This window comes from Thermobia domestica, chromosome 14 (assembly GCF_964235325.1).
Source record: "Thermobia domestica chromosome 14, izTheDome1.hap1.1, whole genome shotgun sequence".
NCBI classification, from domain to species: Eukaryota; Metazoa; Arthropoda; class Insecta; order Zygentoma; family Lepismatidae; genus Thermobia; species Thermobia domestica.
Genome location: NC_137467.1, coordinates 27722663 through 27750575, shown reverse-complemented (window position 1 = coordinate 27750575; position 27913 = coordinate 27722663). Strand labels below are relative to the sequence as shown.

General features: G+C 37.2%; 1 protein-coding gene across 3 annotated transcripts in view; it reads right to left on the bottom strand.

The window, feature by feature from the left end:
* The window catches only part of Btk (tyrosine-protein kinase Btk29A), a 950018-nt gene that overhangs the window by 884634 nt on the left and 37471 nt on the right, over window positions 1-27913 (bottom strand). The gene's annotated exons all lie outside the window — the stretch shown is intronic.

Here is a 27913-nt window from a genome sequence, read left to right as displayed (position 1 = left end):
AACAAGAACCCCCGCCTTTTTTTCAAAGGACAAGATGAAGATTATCACAAACTCACATGACATGGGATCGAACAAGGAGAGCACCGCATCAGGGATGAGTGCTCTATTACAAGAGTCAGCGTGATTCTTTAAAGTGTATATGCGTTTTATATAAAACATAAAAGCAATATTTTCCCATTTCCTTTTATGCACGTGTAGTAAGATTCTTCGCTGCCACTAAATCATAACATTAGTAAAGATACATAACAAAAGTTTAAAAAAAAAAAAAAAACATGAAATGTTTTATGCACGATCATGTTTAATTTCTACAAGCAATTAACGGAAATGTATGCCATTAAAGCATTCGTGTATTACATCACGTTTATAGTAAAAGAAGTTAGTGAGACTAAGAGCGAAGGAAACAATTTTCCGAAATTAACAGTCTAAGCAAAGTATCACACAGTTTTATCAAGGGGACAGAAATAAGTATATAGCAACTCTGAATTAATGATTTAATTTCCCATACGTGCAGCACTTGATCAGGCAAATATTTCTGCACGTAGTCATTAGGAATGAGCAGGGACGAGTGGAGAAGGGCCATTTTTACCCCGTTCTATCCGCTGTTAACATCGAAACTAATTTGCTAAAGTGAACAAAATTTTCATGTTATGAGACCAGAAACGTGTTGGTTTCTTTCCACTTGTGGTTTATTCACAGCCCTCGTCGTCTACGATCCGATGTTGAGTACCCGTAGAGTTTTACCACGAGATTTCGCATCTCCTTCATATCTCTTCGGCCGAGTGATCAATTACGATGGAGAGCCTGCTGATAGGAAAAGAGGTCGTTTAGCGGCCAACCACAGACGGAGAGAGGACGGGTACTTCCACCATTAAAGCAAAGAGTGAAGGAATGTTGGCTGATTCATTTTTAATCTCGTAATTAAGACTACCCACCTAAAAAAATAATAACATTCAAGTTGGAGTGTATGCGTCTGTGTGTGTATGAAAGCAAGAATTAAAGAGTGAAGTGCGGTGAACTAAATACAGAACAAAATGAGGGTTATAGAGAATGAAACAGACAATAACAGAAAGTTAAGGGCTTGAATCCAGTGCATTGACCATTATGCAAAACCAACCTTTACAAAGTAGTGTGGTGGGAACGGTTGTTATTAGCGCTGTTCAAGTTCGAATAATTCGTTATTTGAATAATGGATTCTTAGAATATTCAGACAATATTCGTGATTCGAACAATTACTCGAATACTTATCCGTTATTCGAATAATTGTTCGAATACTGAAAACGAGTATTCGGATATTCGAATAGCAGACAAAATTATTCGAATAAAGAACACTCGACTTTTCAATTAATTTTAACAGTATTAGTTGATATTTTACGATGGTCTATACGCCCGCCAACTGCACCGAACTTAAACCCAAGTTGGGCTTCTGAGTCTATGATAGAGACCGGCACGGGCCGGGCTTGGGCGGACCGACTCTGTTATTTCTTTGGGCCGGGCCGGGCTTGGGCGGGCCGACACTGTTATTTCTTTGGGCCGGGCCGGGCTTGGGCTGGCCGACACTGATTTCTCTTCAGGTCGGGCCGGGCTGGGGCCGATCAATTGCAATTATTTAATAACACAGGGCTGCAAATTGAAAGAAAGTTCATGTTGTTTTTTGATTAATAGGTGAACTTAATTCTTTGTTCCTAGCTGATTACGATTAATGAATTCGTTTTTCCCTGTCACGTAAAGTTTTCTTACAAATCAACGTCAAAATTTGGGCCTTCTTCCGTATTCAATACTGCTTTATTATACCTTATTTCTTATCTTCTGTCAGAGATTATTATGCTAAATATCTGAACATGTTTTGTTTAATGTGAATGCAGACAGACAAAGGAAAGAATATAAGATTCTCTACACATACACTCCAAAGTGCCTTTTCTCCATATCCCTCATGTCTTGGTGGAACCGTTCGTCTTGTTCCTCACTTAATTCTCCGAGATTTGGTGGAAAGTAATGAAGATGAGAATGCAGAAAATGCAACTTGAGATTCATGTTACAACCCAGTTCTTGAAATTTAACTAACATATTCTCAACAACTTCTCTATAATCGGCACTTTTGTGGTTCCCCAGGAAGTTCACCACCACACTTTTAAATGCTATCCAAGCATCCCTTTCAGCATTAGTCATTGTTGTCTCGAAGTTTTTATCCTAATGTCTGGGCCAACGAAGACACCTTCTTTCACTTTGGCACATGAAAATTAAGGAAATTTGTCGCATATGAACTTGAAACATTCGCCTTCCTTGCCGAGTGCCTTAACAAATTGTTTCCTCAATCCTAATTTTATGTGAAGGGGAGGAAGTATAATCTTCTCAGGACTGACTAAATTTTGTTGAATGATGTTTCTTGATCCCGCGTTCAGTTTTTTCCGTAATGGCTACTGTTTCCTTCCCCAGTGGTCATTTCGTGCCCTACTATCCCACTCGCAGATGTAACATGGAATTTTTGTATACCCACCTTGTTGCCCAAGTACAATGCTCAAAATCTTCAAATCTCCACACACCACCCAACCATGTACCTCGTATTTAATTTTATTAAGAATAAATTGCACATTGTCATATGTTTCTTTCAGTGACACAGAATGAGCAATAGGAACTCAGGGGAACTTATTTCCATTATATAACAGAACAAATTTTAAACTTGTTTTATTCGAGTCAATGAAATCTCCAATCACTAGAAAGGCAAGGGAAATTTAACTTGATCAACAAACCTGACACATCACAACAAAACACGACAGAACCTTCTTTTGAAAAATACTACACAAATTATTTTTCCGATATATGTACCGTGAAAATGTTCCACAGGCCAGCAAGTTATATTCATTAAGTCTGGAATCAAGAAGTTCAGCAGATTCTTTAGACAGATTTAGGTCTAACTAGATCATTGAGCTGGCGTTGAGTGAGTGGTATAGGGTCACGAGATCAACTAGGGAGTTTGTAAACTTCATCTTCTATTTCACTATTTTCCACTGAATCACTTTACGAACTAGGATCACTTACAAACTCAAGACTTGATGGAGGTATCGGAACAGGCAAGTCTAGGACGTGCAGCACAGGTCTCATTGCAGAGGGAATATTGGGATACACTATGTCTTGTTTCGAGTATTGTGTCCTACAATTTTACAGGAAAAGAAGTAGCATTCATCGCTATGGTTTTTGGGTTCTCTCCACACCATTTGGTACTGCGAATGGCATAGATGACCGCTTTCCAGTGCTCCAGTTCCGTAACGATTCCACACAAGCTCTATACAGATTGTGTCGAGTCCATGATTTATCTTGATCTCCAAGTTCCATACGGAAGTATGCGAAATATGCCCTTCTTACAAAATCTGTAATTTTCTGTCTCTGTTTGTGTGGAACAAATTCACCACAGATGTAACATAATAAATCTGCTCTATTCTTGTAACACAGTATTCAACGAACTACAAAAGAGAACTAGCCGAAGATATTAACATTTCATACTATTGAAGCACATCTAAGATTTGCGATAATTAAATATGAAATTTATTTGAAATGAGATAATAAGGTTTTGATATAGAAATATTTTAAATATTCATGATGGCAAAATTTTAGTTAATTTAATTAAATTAAACTTCCTTACATTTAAAACATATTCATTTTTATTACCGCCTGGATAACTTCACCATGCACTGGTGACATCTAGCGTCATTCAGTTGAATTACGCTTAAACATGCATACAGCAATCGACATATATAAATCATGAATTGTGGGAAATGCTTACGTGATATAAGAAAACTAGTGCCAGTTTCGGTTTCAGCATGTTCAAATACATATAAAACACTCAAAATTATAAAAACAACAGAACCTATGCGGCCCTGTGTAATTATTGACTTTCATTAAACGATAATTGGAATAAAGCCAAACGTTGAAGAAGTGTGTCCGTGAAAAATGTTACAAAGAATGCAATAGCTATTTACAGTTTGTGTTGCTTAGCGGCTCCACTTTCACTATACAGGATTGCAGGCATTATGCGATAAATTGAGCTCTGACCTTGGCCTTCACTGAACTCAAAATATAAAAATAAGGGGTGGGAATGTTTTGACTGTCGCTAAACAATATTGCCATCTTTATTTTATGCTAAAAATCAATTTAGATTTTTTGTTACAGGGAATGGAGTTTTTATTCTCTCGATGACAGGCAAAGTTCTAGGAGACAATGGTACCATTCGGGAGGCAAGCGTCAGGTTGTGAACCAGAGTTTAGAAAATGTTTCTGAGGGTTAGGTCAAATTTAGTACTAAATTTTGAGAAAAATTCGGGCTCGAACTGATTTTTTAAAAAAATTATCGGGCCGGGGTCGGGCCAAAAATTTTAAAATTTATCGGGCCCGGGCCGGGCTTGGGCCAAGAATTTTGAAAAACTTATCGGGCCGAGCCGCGCTCGGACCGAAAATCTCCAAAACTTTAAATCTCGGCTGGGCCGGGCCTAGGTACGTTCGGGCTGGATTGGGCTCGGGCCGAATAGGTCTCTAGTCTATGATAAAAGTAGTTAGGAGACATGATGGCTTAGTGCTACAGTGCTTTATCTCTGGTCCCGTCGTATCCCTGATTCGATCCCCGGCCAAGTAAGTTTGTGCTGAACAATATCGTGTCCATGGGTTTTCTCGGGGTACTCCCATTTCCTGCCGCCAATTATTTCATCTTATTCACTGCTTTAATCATTATCTCTCTTAGCCAAAAGGGTATAATCGTGGGACATTAAACTTAAAAGATGGAAGACAATAGTACATCCCGTCCTTAATAACCTCAATGTCGCATAAGGACACGAAACATAAATTTTAACTCAAAACTTTAATTAGATAAACTTTTAATAACGTTGCGAAATGTTTGATCCGCGAAACTTTTAACCCACTAATCTATTTTATTGATAAGTATTTCAACATTTGCACGTCAAAAAGCCTTTAAGAATATAAAAAGTGTTTCCATAGAGTGCAATTGACTCACCCTTTTCCGTGATTGTTTGAAAGTGATCCGGAGGAGTTTATTGGCAGATTTATGACTATGCATGAGACATAGGTACACCATCATACACCAGAATGAAAATAATTGAAGCAGTGGAAACGACCTTATCTCCTGTCCCAAAGAGGGCCAGCCAAGTTTTGTCAGTAAACAAGGTTATGGAGTCTTTTTTTTTGGGGGGGGGGGATGGTAGGGACATCATCCTGACTGATTTCTTGGAAAAGGAAAAGACTGTCAAATCTGAATACTACTACACCCTTCTACGACGTTTGCGTGAGGAAATCAGACTTAAAAGGCTAGGAATGCTGCGAAGAAAGGTGTTGTTTCATCAGGACAATGTGCGCGTTCACACGTCCTTTGCATCCATGGCAGAAATCCATTCCTGTTGGTTCGAACTGTTGCCGCACCCGCCTCATTCGCCTAATTTCCTCCTTTCAGACTTTCACTTGTTTAGAAACCTGAAGTTTTTTTGGGGGGCGGTCAGCGATTTTCTTCGGATGCAGAGATGAAAAGTGCTGTACTGGGATATTTTGCAGGGCTCGAGGATTAAAAAAAAGTGGTATAGAAATGTAACCGGAGAGGTGGTGTAAATGTATCTAGGTCGTGGGGGATTACGTAGAAAACAATAAAACATAACCTATCCAAATATTTTCTAATTTTGTAGGTCAGGCTACGAACTTTCCAATCCACTCTCGTATAAAAAAAGATGCCTATCTCATTATTTTAAATGAGAAGTCCATATACCAAATTTCATGTATGTAACCTTCAGCAGTTCGATAATAATTGTGACGCCTATTTTCACTCCTCTTCCCGTCGAATTTCCAAAAAATCCTTCCCTAGTGGTACCTTGTCACAAATCGTATGCCCTATCCAAATTTCAAGTTTCTAGCGTAAACGGTTTATCCTGAGCGTTGATCGATCAGTCAGTCACTCGCTCATTGAAACTAGCTAAAAGTCACATACCTCGAACGGGAAGTATAGGTTTATGGAAAGTATTTGAACACTTTTCCTTCTTTAAGGAAAGTACAACCCCTGTAGTGTAGACAACCAACATTGTTTTACATTATTAAGTGTTGCCTAATAGGTTACAGGATGATGTTAAATTTATGAGAGTCATAACCCACTTCCCACCCCCACCCTCAGGGGCGTCTTACCTAACAGTATTTTTTAGATATATGTGCCAAGTTCGGTTGAAAGTGCTCTAGGTCTTTAAGGTATCAAAATATTGTTGCCTACATTATTATGCAACCCGTAACTCCTAAACGTTTTGAGGTTTGTACGAAGAGTGATCAGAAAAAAAAAAAAATACAAAGCCTGCAGTGCAATCTGTATATATTATTTCATACAACCAATACAGCTAACAAATAGTAAATACATTAGGTTATTTTTCGACATAGTCTCCATACCAGTTAAGGCGCTAGTCGCAGCATGGAGTGAGTTTGAAGATTCCTTCCTGGTAAAAATCCTGCCGTTGAGTGTTCAGCCACAATGTCACTTCCCGGTACTGCAGAATATCGTGCATAATGTCACGAACGCTTTCGAATGACCAAACTAATTTTGCCATCAGAAGCCGTAACGTGATCTTTCTGCTGTCCTGAATCAGCTCCTCAACACAAACTATGTTCAAATCTATCGATGCCGTGCAGTGTTGGACACTGCGTTCATCATCGGTGACGTTTTCTCTACCAGCCGCAAACTTTCGATACCATTCTGCGACATGCTGATGAGACATTACAGTATCTCCTTAAACCTCTATCAGCTACCGGTGAATTTCAGCTGCGGTTATATGTTTCGTCCCCAGAAATCGATTAATTGAGCGGACTTCTTCGCGAGACCAGTCTTCCAAACGAGTTGCCATTTACCTACAACTACCATCGTAGGTGACAAACTCTGCACATTCGCCAACTCCATGTATTAAAATTACCACACTCCTCATTTCTCTGTAACAGATGAAACTCCAGAAATGTCTGTCTTGTAACTTAAGTTTCTGACCCTTCCCCGTATATTAGCTTTACTGACAGACTAAAAGAAGCCTCTTTCTTTTATAATAAAGATTTATTAAATAATTTATTTTCATGTTTCTTGCTTATACTGAGACAAAAGAAGTCTATGACGACGATAATGAAGTAGAAACTGGAACGAAAAAAATACAAGAGAACGGGGGAACCCCGACAAACCCCATATCATGGTTTTGTACATCACAAGGAGCCCACTTGGCTTAATATTACCCTTGAACTAATGTTGTGATATATATATATATATATATATATATATATATATATATATATATATATATATATATATATATATATATATATATATATATATATATATATATATATATATATATATATATATATATAATGATGAAGCTTGCATTGGAGCACAGTAACTATTTTGCATTAATGCTAAACTAAAAATTTACGTTTGCTTGTTTTGAATTTAGCATGAAAGCTACACATGAAACTTACGCCTCAGCATCTGATCGTAACCAATAGGGAATCAGATATAGTATTATTTTCTAAGCATCTCACCTGTTTCAAGTGTTCTTTGTTGGAAGTAATACTCTATAAAACGTAGCACGTTAATACGAGACATCAAGTTCTCAAGCATATCAACGCAGAGATACCTTTTCCACTACCAGAAAAAAAAGAAGAAAGGAAAAGAAAAAACAGAAAATCTGCTGATAAGAAGAGAATTCTTGTCCTTCCGAAAACTTCACGAAGAAAAGAAACTAAATGTGACAGAAAGCGTGAAAGAAGAAAAAAGTTAAAAGAAAAAGAAAGGAAGTTGACAACTATTCGCGATCACCGCCAATCCACGATGACGAGGATACTCTCTTTGCCGTGGAGCCGTAATTTTCCACTTCTGGCTCCAGTAGCAAAAAGTTTCTCTCCTCTGTCCCAAAAGAAGAAGATTACCTCTTCGGAGAAGATGCTCCAGAACTGGTGCCAGAATTTTGCTTTTAAAAGAAAGGAGTTCTCTTTCTAGTGTACAACACGTCCTTTAAGGCATCACTAGATATAGCACAAACACGGTTTTCAAAAGAAAAACACATTTGAAAAAGAAAAAGTTTAGGTGAGATTTACTTGGAATTACTAGAATTCAACAGAAAGACTTTACCGTATCTCTCCATTTATTTATTTATTTATTTATTTATTTATTTGCAAATAGTAAGTGCGTCAGTTAGCAGTAGTCTATCACCACTAAAAGACGATAATAGATAAAATCTACTAAAGTTTTTTTTTTTTTTTTTTACAGATTCAGTACATAAAAAAACTATTCCAACAGAAAAGAATTTATCATGGTAATGAATGGCACACACTTTAGCGCTATAAAAATAAGTTTTTTTTTTTCATTTTCTCGAAACCTTGAGAACTTACTTTGAAGCATTCAATTTTGTTGAACCTATTGTTACCCATATTGATATACGAGATATGTTTAAAAAGCATCCAATCTTTGGTTAGCAAACATACATTTATTGATTTGGAAATTCGATACACTAATCCTCTTCAAAGTAGTCTCCTTGGTAATGCTCACATTTGTCCCAGAGCTCTCGCCATTGTTTGAAACACTTCTGAAACGCAATTTCTGGCATGGTGAGCAACCATGCCGTCCCATTCCGCATGATCTCTTCTCCTTACTCAAATCGGGTCTCTTTTGGAGCATTTTCAGCTTGGGGTATAACCAAAAGTCATGCGAAACCATGTCGGGTACGGAACGAAAGCACAGATAGTTCCATTTCCTTGCCTTCTTAGCCTTTGATGTATTTATTATTTCAAGCTGCTTCTTCCAGACCATTTTTAGAAAGGTTGGTTTACTATAATCCTTTATACAACTATTCTGTCCGTCCTCCGCAAGACAAAAATCTCAAGAACTAACTGATGAAGTGCCACCAAATTTGGTCAGAATGTGGAAGGTCAAAAGTTAAAAAAATAAAATAAAATAAAATAAATAAATAAATCAAGTTTGTTGATGGACATAATATCCAAAAAGAAGTAGCAGAAATAAACCGTTTCTGGGTTTTATGTTGATCACTATACAGCAAAATTGGTAATACAGGGTGTCCACATGAAAGCTCCCTGATTACAAATTATAATTGCACGGAAACTATTAGTGCCAGCCAACGGTTTGCGGCATCTTGAAGAGCAACTCAAATAGTTTTTTTTTTCGTCAATATATGCACTTCTATATGAGCTCCGTTAGTAGCTCTCAGAATGTCCTGTTGATACTCAATCTCCCGCCATACGCTGTCTGGCATGTCCGGTGTAATCCAGTTGATGACTTTTTCAATTCTGTAACGAAGAGCAGGAATATCACGTACAGGAGTGACGTAGACTCAATCTTTGACATAGCGTCATAGGAAGAAATCCATAGGGTTTATGTTGGATGATCGCGGTGACCAAGGAGTGTGTCCATCGTGTCCAATCCATTGCTGTGGAAACGTTCGGTCTAAAGCCCTACGAACATCTAAACACCAGTATGGTGGGGCACCATCCTGTTGGAACATCACGTTTGGTTGCAAAGGGAGTAGCTGTGGAAACGCAATGATCAAGCATGTCCAGATAAACAGGACCAGTTATTGTGTGCTCCATAAAGAAAAACAGTCCGATAATTCTGTCGTACCCGAGCCAGGCTTACACTTCCCGTAGCTAAAAACTTCCCAAACCATGTTTTAATGGTCTTGACGTTTGGTGGGTTCCGTTGGTACTTTCGTCTGAAGTTCTTTTGCACGGTAATTGGTGATTTAGTCTCAGCCAACCACACCACACACTGCGCTCTCTCTTGTGTTGTTGTTATCTCTATTCATGAACATCTGCAACAAATAATAAAAATTCATATAAACTTTCTTATTGAACACCTGCAACAAATAATAATTTGCAATTTAAAAAAAAGCAACTGTTTGAGTTGCTCTTCAAAGATGCCGCAAACCGTTATTCTCTGGCACTAATAGTTTCCATGCAATTTATAGTTGTAATCAGGGAGGTTTCATATGGACATCCTGTACATAGCAAGAAGTTGTTTTTTGCAATCGATTTAGTGTCCTGAGAATGTATTTCGCGTTTTCCACCGGTAACTCTTTGCTAAAACCAGAAGTGGTAGAAATCAACCATTTTCTGTTTTTACACCGATCACTATAGAACAAAAAAACGGTAATAGACAGCGAAAAGTGGTTTACTGCGATTGAATGCGTATCCCAATGCTACATTTCATCTCCATCCTTAACTCTCTTCCAAGTGGCAAAAATCAACCACTTCCAGTTTTAATGTTGATCGTTACAGAGTAAAAACGGTAATAGATAGCAAGTAGTAGCTTCCTGAAATCAATAAAGCATCCCAAAAATATACATCTCTCAATTAATACTGGAAAGTGTGGAAAATCAACCACTTCCGATTTCAACGGTGATCGTTATCCCGGGGATGAGAGGGACATGTTCCCTCCAAACTTGGAACTGGGGGACTGTCGCATCCAATAATCCGATTTAATTTTTTTTGGGGGGGGGAGAATATGATTATTTGTGTTCGATTACCACAAAGGAAAGTGAGATGAAATTTACGTACCCCCAGAATAAGCCTCAAATCTCTCCGCCTCCCAATGTTGAAGACAACTCTGCTCCCTGATCCCCCACAGGATTGTTTTACAACTTCACAAATATTTTTAGCATCGCTTAGCAAAAAAAAAAAAAAAAGTCTTACTTGTCCCTCCCCCCCAACGTTGAAGACAGATTTGCGCCGCTGATCGTTACAGAGTAAAAAAAATAAAACGAAAATAAAACTTTCTTGTCCATTTAGCAACATTTTGTTTTACTCATGCTAATTTTTGTATTTATAATTCTTTTCCTATGAAATTTACCACAAATATACATTCCTTGATAATACACATAGTATCACTATTAAAAGTACCCTGCAAAATCATTATCAAATTATATTCTTACAAGAAGAAAGTTACAGATATGCGACAAACATTTAGGGCATGAGTGTACAATTCTTCTGTTTTGATATAATCCATATTCAATTGTAGTATCTTTCGCAACTTCCCTCCCTTTCCTGCCACTATACCCTCTAGCACGTTCCCCATGATACAGTTCCTTCTTAGCCAATGTCTCAACCAGTTTCTCTTCCTCTTCTTAATTATATCTGAAATTGTCCTTTCGTCCCCTACCATTTCTAAGACCTTCTCATTCGTTTTCCGCTCAGCCCAGTTAATTCTCTCCATTCTTCTCCACATCCACATTTCGACAGCTTCCAGCAGGTTTTCATCACTTTTGCGTAATGACCATGTTTCTGTCGTTACAATACTCCACACGAAGCATTTTATAAGTGTTTTACTCAACTTTTTATCCCGAGTCTCACAAAATAGCGTTTTCTTTCTTCTAACGGCTTCTTTCGCCATTTCTATCCTTGCTCTTATTTCCCGTTCACACTTCATATCGTTACTAATAATACTTCTAAGATATCGAAAGCTAGTCAACTGTTCTATTTTCTCCCTTCCTACTTCTACATTTAACACCGATCACTCCGTTACAATCACCATAGGTTTTGTCTTTCTAACATTTATTTTCATCCCATTGCTAAATCACTACGATATGATACAATCCCCATAACAACATTGTTAGTCTCGTTGATCTATACCTAACTATATATATTCGTGTATAGAAAGAAATATATTATTAACTACCTAAAAAAAGAACTAAATTCTCATCTCGATGAAGCTATCGTATAAAACTGTCACAATGAACAATACAGACATATATAAAGATTTAAGTTGAAACTGTGCCAAGTTACTACGCCATTCACAAAACGATGCCCAAGCATCCAGAAATTACAGCATCCATTATATCACCGTTGGGGGCTCGGAGAAAGAAATAAAGCAAGCCCAGAATGATAATTACAAACTATTAACAGCAGCGATTCACCCTGAATAACACAGAGATTCAGCTTTTCTGCCTCTGAAATGGAAGTTTTCAAGTTCGTGCACACCACTACAGTTCCATTCATCAAAGTGCCTGCAGAAGGAGGCGGAAATGAATGGGTAGATCATGTTCATTCCACTTAATTAACATACATACTATGAATTAATCTGCACCATTTCCTACCAAATCATGACATTAACCAAAACTGAAAATGAGAAAATTTTATATTCAGCGAATATAACAATAAAAGTGAACTAAGACATATGTCTTCTTGTGGTTTTGACGCTACAACTCAATGAATTTGTAATTCTGTTCACATGTATCAGTATTTTCTTACTTAGATGCTAATGCAGTATGTTCGGAAAGTAAGTTACACTTATATGAAAGGATATTACATTCAGTAATGTAGTCAGAGTTTTCACGGGGCAATAACGTTTCCTCTCGCTTTCACATTCGAACAGTTCTTCCGTCATTATCACTTACCTTAATCGTCGTCTCCTTTAGCCTAACAGGCATAATCGTCGGACGTTAAAGTGAAATATTTCATTTCACTTCCAGTAATGTATTCTGTAAAGGTAGCAAATCCTGTGTTATGCGCAGTTTGCTTCTGCGAGCCAGTCCGCTAGAGACCTTGAGGAACGAGATCTGAGTAGTTCCGTGTGTTGAAGAATTGTGACGGTGTCTTGTCATGTGCTTAGGATTGTATTAACTTTAAAACGATTAATATTTCTCGTTAAACACGTCTTTTGTGAATACGGTAAGTGCACACAGACAGTGAAAGATCAGCTTTCTGTTAGATTTCCAGATCAGCCTCTAACTGAGATACAAGCTAACCAGGAAATTTGCGAAGACTGAATCGATAAAGGGTTATGCGAACGAAATGGTAGAACATTGAAAGTCGCATCAACTGGTATGCAACGTAGTCCTAACAAATAAGTCGATGTTATGTACTGGGTACCAAAGCGTGAGACAAATTTGATGGCAAGTGATCTAAACGAATGAAACGAAAGCGGTGACGTAATGTTGCGATGTGGTAAAGGAGTGGAACTACGAGATACACTAAAGCGCGAGCAGCTTACATCCCCTCCATCGAATCCACCTGGAGCGAGCGCGCTGCGACGCACAGTCACGTCAAAAAAGAAATTGGTTTCATTTTTTTTTATTCAGACCTTATACATAATAATGAAGTACTGATACCTAATTGAGGTTTTGGCACGATTCGTAACCAGTAAATTGGGACACATGTAGTCCAACTATGATAACTGTATGAATGTAACTTCATAGCTCCAATGACCAGTGTATGACAGAAAGAATCTCCATTAGCATAACCATGTATTATTACCCTTTTATCCAATAGCAACGAAGACTAAAGGACGCCTATTGAATTTTTTGTCAGTCCATGGAAATTCAACACCAATCCAATACCTGGCTACAGGAGATGCCTAGTCAACATGTGTAATGTTATCTATATATTAAAATGCTAGGTTTATATGTTTCTCAAAAAAAAAAAAAAAAAAAAAAAAAAAAAAAAAAAAAAGTTCATATGTTTGTCTCCAGTAATTTCGACAACGAGATCTCGAAAACCACAAGTGCTAGGAACGTGCCGCTTTCGCTGGTCGATTCCAAATTTTGTGTAGATTGTCCAGTGCTAATTAAATATTTAAAAAATGTGACCGTTATTTCTCTATTTCATTTTTTTTGGGGGGGGGTACACTGGAAGTGTTGAAATTTATTTAAAATATAATAAAGTTCCAGCACACCATAGTTGCAAACAACGGCTGTATATTTCTCAGGCGTGTTTCATGGCCAAATGATAATGAAAAGCGATGGATAACCATTTCTCCAGGCTAAGATGAATCTTTGTTTGGAGTGTTTTGCCCAAGGAATACCATATACTACTGACATCATAATTAATTATGTATGTCATAGATTTAATTCTTACATACCGCATGCAAGAAGAAAGAAACCAGTGATCATACATGAATATCAGAAGTAGCTCAATCTTTCAAACGGTGCGAGGTATTGAAACATCTCCCCTTTATGGTACCCCTTGCCGATTTTTATCAAGATGTCTTTCACTTGTGTCTGTAAAAGGGCATGTATAGATCTTGTGAGGAATGACAAGGAGGTTCATACTCATATGTGAATGATGCGCTGTGTAGAGAGCGCAGGTTCAGCTAGTGTTGGAATAATAATGGAATATCAGATAAGATTTGAGGTTAATCTGTACCATTTTATTTTTGGCGTGACGTTTTTTCGGATTTTTTAAAAAATTACGAACGATAAGCGATTCTGGTCATATTTCATAAGTATTTCATTTAAAACTTGAGAATGTGGCATTGCTCATTTGTCCGGAAAGATCTAAGAGGGGTAGTTTATTCTTGGGGGTGAATTTTTCCGATTTTTTTTTTTTTCACAAACGACCCAGGCAATTTCATTCATATTTCATAATATAAATTTCATTATTATTTCATTATTAACTCTGTAATGTTGTGTCAATTATTTATTACGAAAGAATTCAAAAGGGGAACTTTCAGGGGAGTCATTTAGGGGGCAGGGAGTGGCAATTGCCCCCCTGAGTTTGAGATTTATATAGATTTTATCAATAGAATAGTAGTAAATCAGAAAAAAAACGTAAAATTATCTTACCCCTTACTTATATCAAGGGGTCTTGTCCTCCCCAAGCAAAATCTGAAATGACGCTCCTGGGTAGTTTATTCCTGGGATGAGTTTCTACTCAGACTATTTTCTCAAAAACAATTCGGGTGATCTTGTTAGATTTCGTAAATAAATATTTCACTATTATTTATATAATGTTGCATACATCACTTCCATGAGGATATCCAAAAGAAGTAGTTTACTCTCAGGGTTATTACATTTATTTATTTTTGACAATTTTGTAAAATACCACTCATGCCGTTTTATTTTAATAACAAATATTTCATTAATAACCTTAACATATTCTATAGATAACTTCTTATAGAAAAATCTACAAGTGGTAATTTACTTTTGGGGATGAGTTTTCCTTGGATGAAGTTTACCGATAACGCGTTATAATTTTCTTCGTACTTCACAAGAAAATGTTTCTTTAACAACTGCAGCACAAAACCATTTAGTTTAAGAAACTGGAGAGAGAAAGTTTAGTGCGGCGGCACATACCTATTATTTGAGTCTGTTATTACAATGAATAAAAACATTTGTTCCATTATACAATCCAAAAACATGAAGTTAACCCACAGTAGCAAAGCACCTTCTTCGTCTCCGCCCAGGAGTACTGGTACGTTCCTTAGAGTGAGGAAGTTCTTTATGTAACCTTCTTGGGTAAACAGGATTTAATTCTGGCTCAACCTGTACCGAGAGATCAAATTACCACTAGGCAGTAACCTTGTTTAACTTGCTTCGTCTAATGCAGCAACGTGGACTAAAGTGTCTCAGTTAGGTTTTGTTCTTCATCTGTATCTTTATCTGCATCTCACCGTAAGAATGATGATAAACCTTTTACAGGACACGAATATAAAACGCTTCTGCACTCACTCTACTCACCTGACCTTGCCTCAGTGACTTCTGGATTTTTTTTATGTGGAAGATTCATTGCAGGGATTGGAGATGCCATTTTCCAGTGTGTAAAACGAAAAGTCTTCTCAGATGCTTCTAATCCATATATTAAAATGCTAGGTTTATACGTTTGTGGTCAAGAAAATTTTATATGTTGTGGACGTTTGATAATGATATCTCAGAAACCAGAAGCTCTAGAAAGATGCCGTTTTCACTGATCGATTGGAAGTTTTGTTTAGTTTTAAAAATGGTCCTTATTTCTTTATTGTATTTTTAGGGGTGCACTGGAAGTATTGAATTTTTAAAAAGCATCATATCCTACGAGTTATAAATTCCAACACCACACATTTGTATATAGGGATTAGTATATCTCTCCGGTGTTTGTTTCATGGCTAAATGATAATGAAAAACGAAGGATAACCATTTCTCCAGTCTAAAATGAATCTTTATTGTTTGGTGTGTTTTGCTCAATGAACACTATATATCACTGACATTATAGTTAACTGTGTGTGTAAATGTATTTGCTTATTACATACTAGATGGAAGAAGAAAGAAAACACTGATCATACATGAATTAGAAAATCCAACCGGAGGTAGGCTCAAATCTCGCAAACGGTGCAAGATATTGAAAAAGTAAACGGAAAAATCTCCCCTTTATGGTATCCCTTGGCGATTTTGTTTAATCAAGACGTTTTTCACTTGGGTCTGTAAAGGAACATGTACAGATATGAGGAATGACAAGGAGATTCATGCTCATATGTGAATGATGCGCTCCATAGGGAGCACAAGTTCAGCTAGTATTTAAGTAAAAATTATTCTAACAGTGAGTAAAAATAGATAGGTGAGGGTATGTTAAAACGTAACATAAGGAAATCTTGGGGGCGGACTGTGGATGATTCGGGAGAAACAAGTAAGTTTGGAAAAAATGAAATGAAATGAAATCTGTAAGTTTTACGTCCCACGGTTATGCCGGTTAGGCTAAAGGAGACGGTGATGATGAGAGATGAGTGAAATGGTGGAATGAAGAAAGTGGGAGGAAACGGGAGAACCCCGAGAAAACCCACGAGTACGGTGTTTGTCCACCACAAAGTTCACTTGGCGGGGGCTGGGATCGAACCCGGGACCCCAAGCACCAGAGGTGAACGCTCTACCACTGAGCCACCGCGGCCCCCTAAGTAAGTTTGGAAGTACATCGTATTATCTGAACTTGCAATGTTGAAAAAAAAAAATACAAGAGCATGTTTGAAACGCTCGCATGAATACCTATTAAAGAATATGCGAAATGCCAGCCACGATGCTCTGTAGATGATAATAAATCAGTTATCACGCAGTCGTCTTCTTGACAGAATGCTTTTCAACATTCTTAGAAATTTCCTTACTGCAAGTATAAAGCCGACGTTAACCCTTGTAAATTTCATTTTCAACTAAGTTCCGCCAGGTGTTTGGAAGGAAATTCGTACAACTGAATAGAAGACGTCAAGCTGTAATGAAATTACGGCACCCTTCGGTTGAATTTCCTCTGCTACAAAGCCTCGACACTCTTGTTGCGACTAATGTATCTTGTCAACTGTAATAGGAGACGCTTTGCTTCTCTCGTACAGTACCGGATTTCGTTTGTACGAATCGACGAAAAAAAAAAAAAAAAGGAACAATTCTTCAAGTTTTCTTAATTAACTTTTTTTCTCTTTTTGTTTCACTCATTAGATTCAGTAATTACACGCATTAATCTTAATTTCTCTTCATAATTCTTTCAATTGTCAGCTATCCATTAAAAGTTTTCTTATAATTCCTGCACTCGGCAAAGATTCTGTTCAGACATCAAACATTAATCACTTCTTAAAATAAATTAAAATTAAATAATTACTTCGTAATAAAAATCAATATTTACTTATAATTGATATATTCTACATAGTATACCCATGTGCAGGCCCGTATTTAGGTAAGTGCTATTCTGTGCTCCAGCACAGGGCGGTAGAATTTAGGGGGCGGCAAAATATTGGATTTTTAAAAAAGATTCTCAATAAAGTGATATTTAACATTACGAACCCGCACAGTCCCGCGCAAGCAAGAGAAAATATGTTAATGTGTTTAGTTCGCTCTTAATTACAGTAGTTACTAATTAGCTAGCTTATCTGATTATTTTTAGAACGTCCTCCTCTCCCACCCCACTCCAAGAAGTGATGATGAACTTGAACATCATAAAAACTGATACCGTTAAACTCAGTGACCTTCAAAACTATGAATTTAACACTAATATTTGTCGTTTTTGATTACTTTTAAAATCTCTCCCCCTCCCTGGGGAGCGGAGTAGGACTTTAAAACTGAATTAGATTAACACTCTCACTATTCATCTCAGCGACCCCAAAAACTATGAATTCAACTCTAATATTGCTCGTTTTTTTTGGGGGGGGGGGCGACAAGTTATTTAGAGCACAAGGGCGCACAATATATAAATACGGGTCTGCCCATGTGTAGCAAGAAAAAAAAATGGCTCCACACTGCAATTATAGCAGATTATCCTAAATATCTTAATTTATACATATATTAAAAATGACATTTTTAAAGTCATAATTTTATAGATCTCCTTCCTCCCCCACCAAACTTGCATGTCTGGCATTGTACTAGGAACAATGCTCGAAACCGGTGAATTACCATATCTCCAATGTTGGGGATGGTAGAAAAGAAAAGAATGATTATGAAGATACTAAAACATTTTTTTCTTTAAAATACTCATCCGGCGTACATTATCGACACGAACGCCCAGTGAAATACCACATTTATAGGAGTATGTCCCACCAAAAACCTAAATGAGAAAAACAGGGCCAAGTTTTCGTACATTTATCATATGGTTGGGCTCGAAAAAGAATAAGTAGTGTTGGCAGTTCGCACTTTTCTTGCTGTTTCCCTGAATGCTGTATTTGATTACAGCTATGGAAATCAAACTAAGAAATTTAAAATCACCTTTAAAAATATTTTTCTACACTACTACATCCTAAGCACATTTATCTTTTTCACCTCCTTTTGCGATTCCCATATATTTCTCTCGCTACCTCCCTAGAGACCCAGGGGCCGCGGTGGCTCAGTGGTAGAGCGTTCACCTCTGGTGCTTGGGGTCCCGGGTTCGATCCCAGCCCCCGCCAAGTGAACTTTGTGGTGGACAAACACCGTGTGCGTGGGTTTTCTCGGGGTTCTCCCGTTTCCTCCCACTTTCTTCATTTCATTCATTTCTCATAATCACCGTCTCCTTTAGCCTAACCGGCATAACCGTGGGACGTAAAACTTGAAGATTTCATTTTTTCCCTAGAGACCCGACCTCCATATTGAAAAACCTCGATCTAAACTAAATGCTAACGTATTGGGCAGTCCAAATATGACATCTGGCAATTTCTCCACTGACGTTTGTGTGGTCTGCTTATTTTCCCACATACTGTGAATCTGCTCTTAAAATAGGAAAGACAGCTCCGACTTTTCTCAACCCGAAATTCTCAAACATTTTGTATGGAACTTATGATGGGCTATCCTAACTTAGGTGCCGCATCGACATAAGAATCTCTTTCACAATTAGACCTATTAAATAGGGAATATAAACCTAATCAAAATGAGACACATAAATGGAAGTTACACCAAGGCGCGTTAGTATCCACAAACTCACCACAGAACAAACCACGAGAGAATGCTGTTCGGCGACAGCAGATGTGACAAAAAAAAAAAAAAAAAAAAAAAAAAAGAGAGAGAGAGAGGAAATGTCAACCATGAGAATGTAATTGTCTGTTCACTAGTAACAGAACTGTCTTTTGACTACCGCTGCAAGGCATTCGCATAAATAACATCACAACGCAGATGCAGATAATTGGACTATTAAAGAGAACAGCACAGGAAACGAACGATAAAAGACGAGAATGAACTTATGTAGTCAACAATAATATCGAAATAATCTCAACATATTTTGAAACGAAGACAGCTGGAATACTGTTCACAATAAAATAAGACGTTCCATAAAGAATCTGCAAATGAAATTACTATATTAACTTCCTGTAACTTCTGTGATATTCCAAGTTTTGTAGTTACATGTATCTCAAATCATGAACCTCAAATTGAGACACCCCGTTGGGCAAAATATAACATTCTCCAAATGCAGTAACATTTCTTTTATCTTATTTGGGAGATAATTATTATCATATTGTTCATGATAAGTAGTAATTATGTATTGTCGGCGTGAGTTGATTTCTGAATGCGCGATAACCTTCTACCTATCAAGCAAACTGAATTATTAATCATTGTTCTAAGTATTTTTTTTTAATGCTATGCAGTCCTTATATAAATAAAACTAAATTCATAACTTGACAGCCCTTAGATTGTTACGGTCTATCAAGTGGCTTATCAGTTCCTCTCGCAATTAATTCTGGCTTTCTAGATCGTATTTGCTACTTGTTTATATCAAGCAGCTACCCGAAACTCTTTAAGGTGGATCACCACCCGGAAGTCAGTACATATTTCAGCTCGTTCCCTTAACTACTGCGCAATGAAACATTTACATACTTTAAATATTGTGCTATAACATAAAGTTATGTTTCAGCTACAACACAAGACACTGATTCATTTGGTTGTGTGTTCTGATATCGAAAAAGATAACAAATAAAAGAAAATATTTGATTCGTTTTACAATGAGCACACAAGATGGCACTTGATGTTAGACCTTACAAGTGCTCAATTTTATGAAATGTTTATTTGAATGTGTAAAGTACTTTAAAGTAACGATGTTATTACAAAATAGATATATTGTTTGACCATTTTTCGTGTTACGTTTCATATTTTATTTAAATATTAATTTACATTTAAGGAAATAGATTATGAGAAGAAACTTGCGCAGAACGTCATAATGCACTATGGCCAAATTTGTAAGTTTAATTCCTGGATTCTTGCGTTGCAGTTCGAGAAGCGGAACTTAGCTGCGAATTGCGGTAAGGATCAAAAACTAATTTCTCCAGTAAGTATCCAAGCAGAATCCCATTATTACGTCCTTTATTATCTGGCACCAGTAAACACTCGACACTACCTGGCAACGCCGCACTATCCAAGCAGTTTTTATCATACACCGAGAACACCTACTGATCCACCTTAACAAACTGGGTGGATACCGCAATGCAATACCATCTGGTGAGTACGGTCACCCATCTTTACTCTGATTAGCGCCATCACTACTTCACTTGGTTGATCTTGGTTATCATTTTGAAGCCAAAGGATCAAAGTACGTTTATCTAAAATTTCATCATTATACTGCAACTAATAAAAATATTATACCCATCTTATTGAACATCCTTTGTATTCTGGATTGAGCCATTGGATCTAGTCTTGAGAATCCCTATTCTAGTTCACACTTTTCTCCATCACTACGTCACAAATAATCTAGTTGGAATTACAACACTGTGCAATAATTCATCATCTGATGTTACTTGGTGTCAAGACAATCCACGCGTATTGGACTTTCTTTTCTCTCAAACCAAGCTCTACGTCCTGTTAAACAATCTATCACTTGTCAAATTTCCTCCATAAAGAGAAATCAAAAATTAATATCATTCTTGTTCACTTCCATCAAATCTGTTCGACGTGAAGGGGTGGGGGCGGGGAAATCAAAACCATCAATCATATAGTCTTTTACTATATTTCATTGACTACTCAGAAAATATACTACATTCATCGACAGAAACAAGCGTTCATTAAGAGAATGCAAATGTGTGTTCCCTTCATGGTCAAGTAACTATCGCGTGTGTTTATGTGTGTAGACTCTGGGTCCACGTCCAGTGGGAATCGCCTGCCTTAGATAAAAACTTAGTAACGATTCACATTCTATTTTAGGCAAAAAGTCTTGTTTCCTAAAGCATGAATGTTGAAAGAAATGTTAAACCATGTAAATAGGCACAGGCATCGCTAGAAGGGGAGACAGATGATGTCCCACCCAATAATTCCCTTGTGTCATTTCTTACAAGGTACAATCACGAAGTGTCCCCTCGGGATTCGTGTGAAATTGATTTAAATGCAAAGTTCCCCGCGGCCCAAAGTGTATTGTACTAATTTTAGCGGTCCATATGGGTAATTTGCATATTTATGGGCTTTCATATATCCGGAATTCATACTCTACTATAACGCTTGGTCACAAAATTGCTTTTAGTTTCTTTAGATGTAACTGAACATGAATGTGGGCATATGCAAAACAAATTGGATCAAGTACTGATTCTCTGACACGTGTTATCCACACGGCAGCCATATTGGATCCACCATATTGGATTCAACTTTCGGTTTTTCAAATGGGAATAGGTGCATGTGATACATTAAATTCATACAAAATTTTCTCGGAAATTCATTGGTGTAGTGAGTTTTACAGTTGCGTGTACCATTTGCAAGATATTGCATGTTAAATGTGAGACACTTCATAAATTCAACCATTAAAAAGTGGAGGGCCCCGTATATATATCTGATCTTTTACGTGATTTATTGTTGACGAAATGTTTTCTGAACGTACATGCATACAGACACACAGACGTAAATAGGATATGGTAGGTCTTCACCAAAATCTATTCGTATCTAGATTCCCAATAGGCATTTTGTTCGTAATACAATACTTCCTTGTTATAGTATAACATGGAAGTAATAACAATCACTCACAGAAATGTTTTAAGATTATGACACCAATGTTGTAAAGAGGTTGTTTATACCTACAGTACTTTTCCAGTTAGAAATTTTGATTTGTCAACATCAAAAACGTAGGCGTAACTGATATTACTCTGCAATCTCTCTTCGCGAAGTGCCTAGAGGGATTTAACATGTAATAACTCGCAAACGGTACAAGCTACCGTAAAATTCACTACATCAATGAATTTCCGAGAAAATTTTCTATGAATTTCATGTATCACATGCACCTATTCCCATTTGAAAAACCAAAAGTTGAATCCAATATGGTGGATCCAAGATGGCGGCCGGTGTGGATAACACGTGTCAAAGAAGCAGTACTTGATCCAATTTGTTCTCCATATGCTCACATTCATATTCAGTTACATCTAAAGAAACTAAAAGCAATTTTGTGACCGAGCGATTTAGTAGTGTATGATTGAATTCCGGGTATATGAAGGCTCATAAATATGCAAATTACTCATATGAGCCGCTAAAATTAGTACAATACACATTGAACCATGGAAAACTTTGTATTTAAATCAGTTTTACATGAATCCCGAGGGAACACTTCGCGAACGTACCTTGTTAGGCGGTATTTTACCAGCAAGGCCGGAGATAATGCTGCTAGTTTGTTCTCAATCTATCTGTAAAAGTGTCGAGACAAGAAGTACCTTTCTAAATTCGAGACGAGAATCGAGACAAGACAAGACACTTCACGAGTCTCGTAGTAAACACTAGTTCACCCAAGTCTTAGGTCTCAAACCCTATTTTAGTGTTAGATTATTCTGAGTATAACAACTATACATTGATAACGCGATTGTATGAATATAATGAAGAGCATTTATCAACAATTAAAGATACACAAATCATTGCACCAAATATTGCAATAATAAATAGGGTTTAAATAGTCATATCACACCCTTCACGGGCCTCTTATTGTGGGGAAAGATTCTGATAACTTGTAAATGAAATTAAGGAGAAAACTGAAGGCATAAATTCTGTTCATAAATTTACAAAACGGGACGGTAAAAATTCAAGACGAGAAAAGATTTTTTTTTTCACGATCGAGACGAGAAAACCTTATTTTTTGTCTCGTGGGCAAACACTTCTTGCAGGTCATGTAGTCGGAATCCACGTTAATCAGTAGGTACACATCTGGTGTAGCCTCGCTGCTGAACGGGACGTTAAAACTCAAAATTACAATCACCTCTTGCAGTGATGAACATACGATTTTATTTCGGGAAATGTTCTCTTAGCGTATTGTCTCTTTTTTTTTCTTTTTCGTATTATAGCCCAATATTCTGAAGTATTTCTCATATTTCGGGCGGATGGGGTTATATCTCCCGCCCCCCTTTGTTCACCTTTGTGTACTTGTATACTCATAAATGATAGTTTTTTTTTTTAAGTCTTACATGAGTTACGAACAATCATTAAATTTCTTCTATCAAATTAAACCAAATCAAACCATAGTATGCAGCTAATAAATAAATAAATAAAAATGACATGCGTATGTGAAATCTAATATGTCGCTCTCAAAACAGGTATAACCGCTTTCAAAACACGTATCTGTGACAAAATTTCAACTCTCAATAACCTAGAGCAGCGTTTCTCAAACTGTGGTCCGCAGACCGCAAGTGGTCCTGGAGGTCTGCATTAATGATCCTTTTAGATTGAAGATTAGTCAAAGAAAAATTTCGAGTTTACATCAGCATGCACCATTCAGTTGCTCTCCTAGAACTAACATTTTATGAAGTGCTGCTTACCGAACATTGTTAGGGTCATTAAGTCTAGGAAATTCTGGTGAGTAGGTCATATAGCTAGAGTGGAAAGAAGTAGGAACGCTTTCAAAATTTAAAGTAGAACCCCAATCGGAAAAAGATCATTAAAAAGATCTATGGGAGGACAATATTAAAATGGATCTTTCAGAAATAGGAATTCAAAATACAAACTCGACAGAGTTGGCTAAGGACAAAGGTTAATGGACAGCTTTCATTGAATGCAGTATTAAACCTTCGGGTTCCATAGGCTACACAGTTATTAGTTATTACCCTATCTACTCTATAACCTTCAATTATTAGAATAAACTTATATGTATTTTCTTCAATTAATACTAATATAGTTATGGCAGTGGCGGATATAGCGTGGGTTAGGAGGCCTAGCCCTCCCCCCCCCCCTCACTCACTATTTTCAGTGACAAAAATAATTTAAGCTGTTATTTATATATGTTTGAAATTTTATAGTAAACTCATGATATATCTATCATAGTCTGGATTCTGGCTGCTCCCCTCCTCCCAGCTTTTACCTTCTAGATCCGCCACTGATTTATGGGAATTTTCATTAAGTCTACTTTAAAAATATAATTTTGTGGTCCGCAGAAGATTTTAACTAATAAAAGCAGTCCTCACTAAACAAATAAAAAATTCGAAAAACACTGACCTGCAGAAGTCACGATACTGGACCAGTCCCGCATCCAGTAGATATCAGTATTTGTCCGGCTAAATGAAAATTTCTCCATACGAATGTTTTATGACACGTAGATCCCACGTGGCAAACTTCATGCAGATTTGTGAATTTCCCAATTATTAATTCTTTGTTGCCTACCATCTACTCATAACCAATAAATCTGACTTTATTTAATAAAAGGTTTCGGGACGCCCTTAGACCTTAAGCTATTTTTTGTGATGCATTGTTGTTTAATCAAAAGTCGGCACTATACAATAACTTAAAGATCTAGCTAATTACAATACATATTTTATTTCCTTATTTTATGCAATATTTTAGGCATGATTTAATAAAATGAAGATTGAGTAAGCAGAAATCTACCACAGTAACTTCTAAAACAAGCTCTAAATATCTAGACGTCAATCCCTTATTTCCTTCCTACAAACCAGTGATAGCGGGTCAAGGGTCACCGAGTTACGACTTTTGTCCGAGTCGACTGACAATGGAGTATCACTTCTCAGACTCGGTCTAACCCAGTGATATTATGTCTTGAATATTTCAATTATAATTTCATGTTTATTCGCCACGCCATATTGAAAAATAACACAACAGCGTTTAAGCATATTGCAAAGTTCTCCTGAAGCAGGTAGAAGGTAGAGCAATTATAGTCGTTTCCTCCCACTACCAGTTTTATTTAAAAAAAAAAAAAAAACTTTCAGATATGACACAGTATGATACAATTCCACTGAAATAAGTATAAAAGTTCTTTAATCATTAGGATAAGTAGGTGTCCCAAGACCAGAGGCCAAGGAAAAGATTCTTCACAACACTCCGCTGCAAATAAAGAGAGGTTAGAGTCCTGCAGAGTTCAACAACACACTAGGCGGGAAAGGAAAACCACAGAACTCCACTGCAAGCTTGGTGGTTTTGTGGTAAAGAACCTCTGAAAGTTCCAATGCAAGCTATGAGAGGGGTTAAGTTCCCAACAGAGGCTTCGTTACAAGCTAAGTGGGCAAGATGCCTCTAAACTCCATTGAAAATTAGGAGGCTTGGGTTGGATTAACGTTCTCTCAAAGCTCCACTACAAGCTAGAAGACGCGATTTGACCAGTCAAAAACTGACTGATGCCCATTGTGTTGATCCTCTGAATTTTGCAGCTGATCCAGTGTAGCGGTGGTGATGAGTGGTGGCGCTAATGTTCTGTCGTCCGCTTCTCATAGTGGTTTGTAGTAAGTTCACGTGGTGTTGTTTGAGAACATGTTAACAAACAGCACTATGTTCGGGTTATTACAATATATTACACAAAAAAGGTTTAACGAAATATTGTCTGGGATCAGCACCATCTTTTTTTATATTCTAAACGACAAGCTTTACAGGTTCGCACGATTAAATTTTGACGATCCTCATAAGAAAAATAGGTAGTTATCTTTTCTGTGATTATGACGCGTTTATATTGTTTAACCTTGTAACTATCTTGCAATGCTCTGACACAAAAGGGTGCACATAACAAGAGAGAAAGTTCTAGATACAGTGAGGAAAGATACAATTGTATTTATTAGAATTACACTAGCAGCTTCATACATACTCCCGATGTGTGACAATATTTTGTCATCTCTGGGTCATGAACTCATTCCTCACTGACGCAAAAAGAGCGAAAGTGCACTCAATTGAATAGTAGTTACCAACTGCTTCTGCAGAAACGTCGGTATGGTACTTCAGCTGATTCTGTTGTGAATTCGGTGTCTGTTAGTATTGAACTTACATGAGCCAAGGGATAAGACTAAAAAATTGACACCAATTAGTAGCTACGACCGAAGAAACTAGGAAGATGGACAAAAGAATGCTTTCAAACAATAAACCAACTTTTTTTCTCTCTTTCAAACGAGAGAGAAATTCGAAAATCACGCCAAGCTCATCCGACAAAGAAACAACGTCCATTTTCACCGTGCTATTGTCCTCGTATAAACTGTGCTGTAACTAAGGACAGGACTATGGTCAGTAAATTGATATTTTTTTTATTAAAATAAAAAGAACATATAAAACGTGTCTCAAAATAACGGGCTTTAAAAAAATATTAGTCTATAACATTGCGTTACATGTGGCCCCGCGTAACCCACGAAGATGAACCATTCAGTTACCATGCCATTCAGTTACCATGGAGCAGTGGGATAGTGTGCATTCGCTGTGAAAGCATATAAGAATAATGACAGTGTGGAAGTTGCACGTTGCAAATTTCGGTGACATTGCCAGCTTCAACGAGATATTATCGTTCCAACTTTCTGGCTAGAGAACTAAATCACTTTCCACAGAGTCGTAACAGTCCGCAGCTTCTACAAAACGAGGTAACATTAAACACAACTTGCCAGTCAATTACAGCAGAGACAGTTGGTTTGTTTGACAATCGACTTGGTAACATCCCATGGCCAGGAAGATTCCCAGATCTCACAATCTGTCATTTCTTTTTGTGGAGTCACTTAAAGACAAAAGCGTATGAACATCGACCTACATCAGTTGAGGGCCTGAAGACAAAAATCATCGAGAAAATCAATCAGATTCCTGTGGACGTTACGTTACGCAATGCACGAAGTTCCTGGATGACTTCAGGAATGTTTATGTGGAATCGTTTGTTAACTTACTGACGTCATCTTCAAAACATAAGGCCACCTTGTGAATGTATGTAAACTAATTCATTAATGGCATACCATGCTCTATTCATAACGATGAATACATTTAGTTTGAAAATTCATCTTTTATCTTCCATTTCAAAAAAGCCAGTTATTCTGAGACACCCTTTACTTTCCAGAGTATAATCCTTAACACACTTTTCCTATAGCCTACAAGTCCGAACTGACGACTAACAGGGGTCCTTTAATCTTTTGTAAGTCAACCGAAACGAGCAACACATTGCTAATTTTGATATGCACACATCTCCGAAGCGTCATTAAAGGAAAATGAGCTCTTTAGCTTCTGCTACTCGTTTGTGACAGGAACGGATACCAATATCAGAGAAGCAACATCCAATTCAGTGGACGAGAGGTTGATGAATATGCATTTGCTTTTAATAGGGTAGGATGTGTGGCCACTTCTAATGGAAATCTTGGGTTTCGTCTTTCGTCTCCCATTCAATTTGATACGACAGAGACATTGAAAGGGATGGTAGGTAAATTGGTGTGGTGGTGATTCATGCGTAATCATGTTTTCAAACAGCGTTCATCAATAAGGTCTTTGAACACTAACGCTTGGAAGTGGAAGACGGTGTAGGAGAAAAGAGAGAAGATATTTAAAGGAGTTCTCTTACTTAAAATTAAGTTTGAAGTGAGA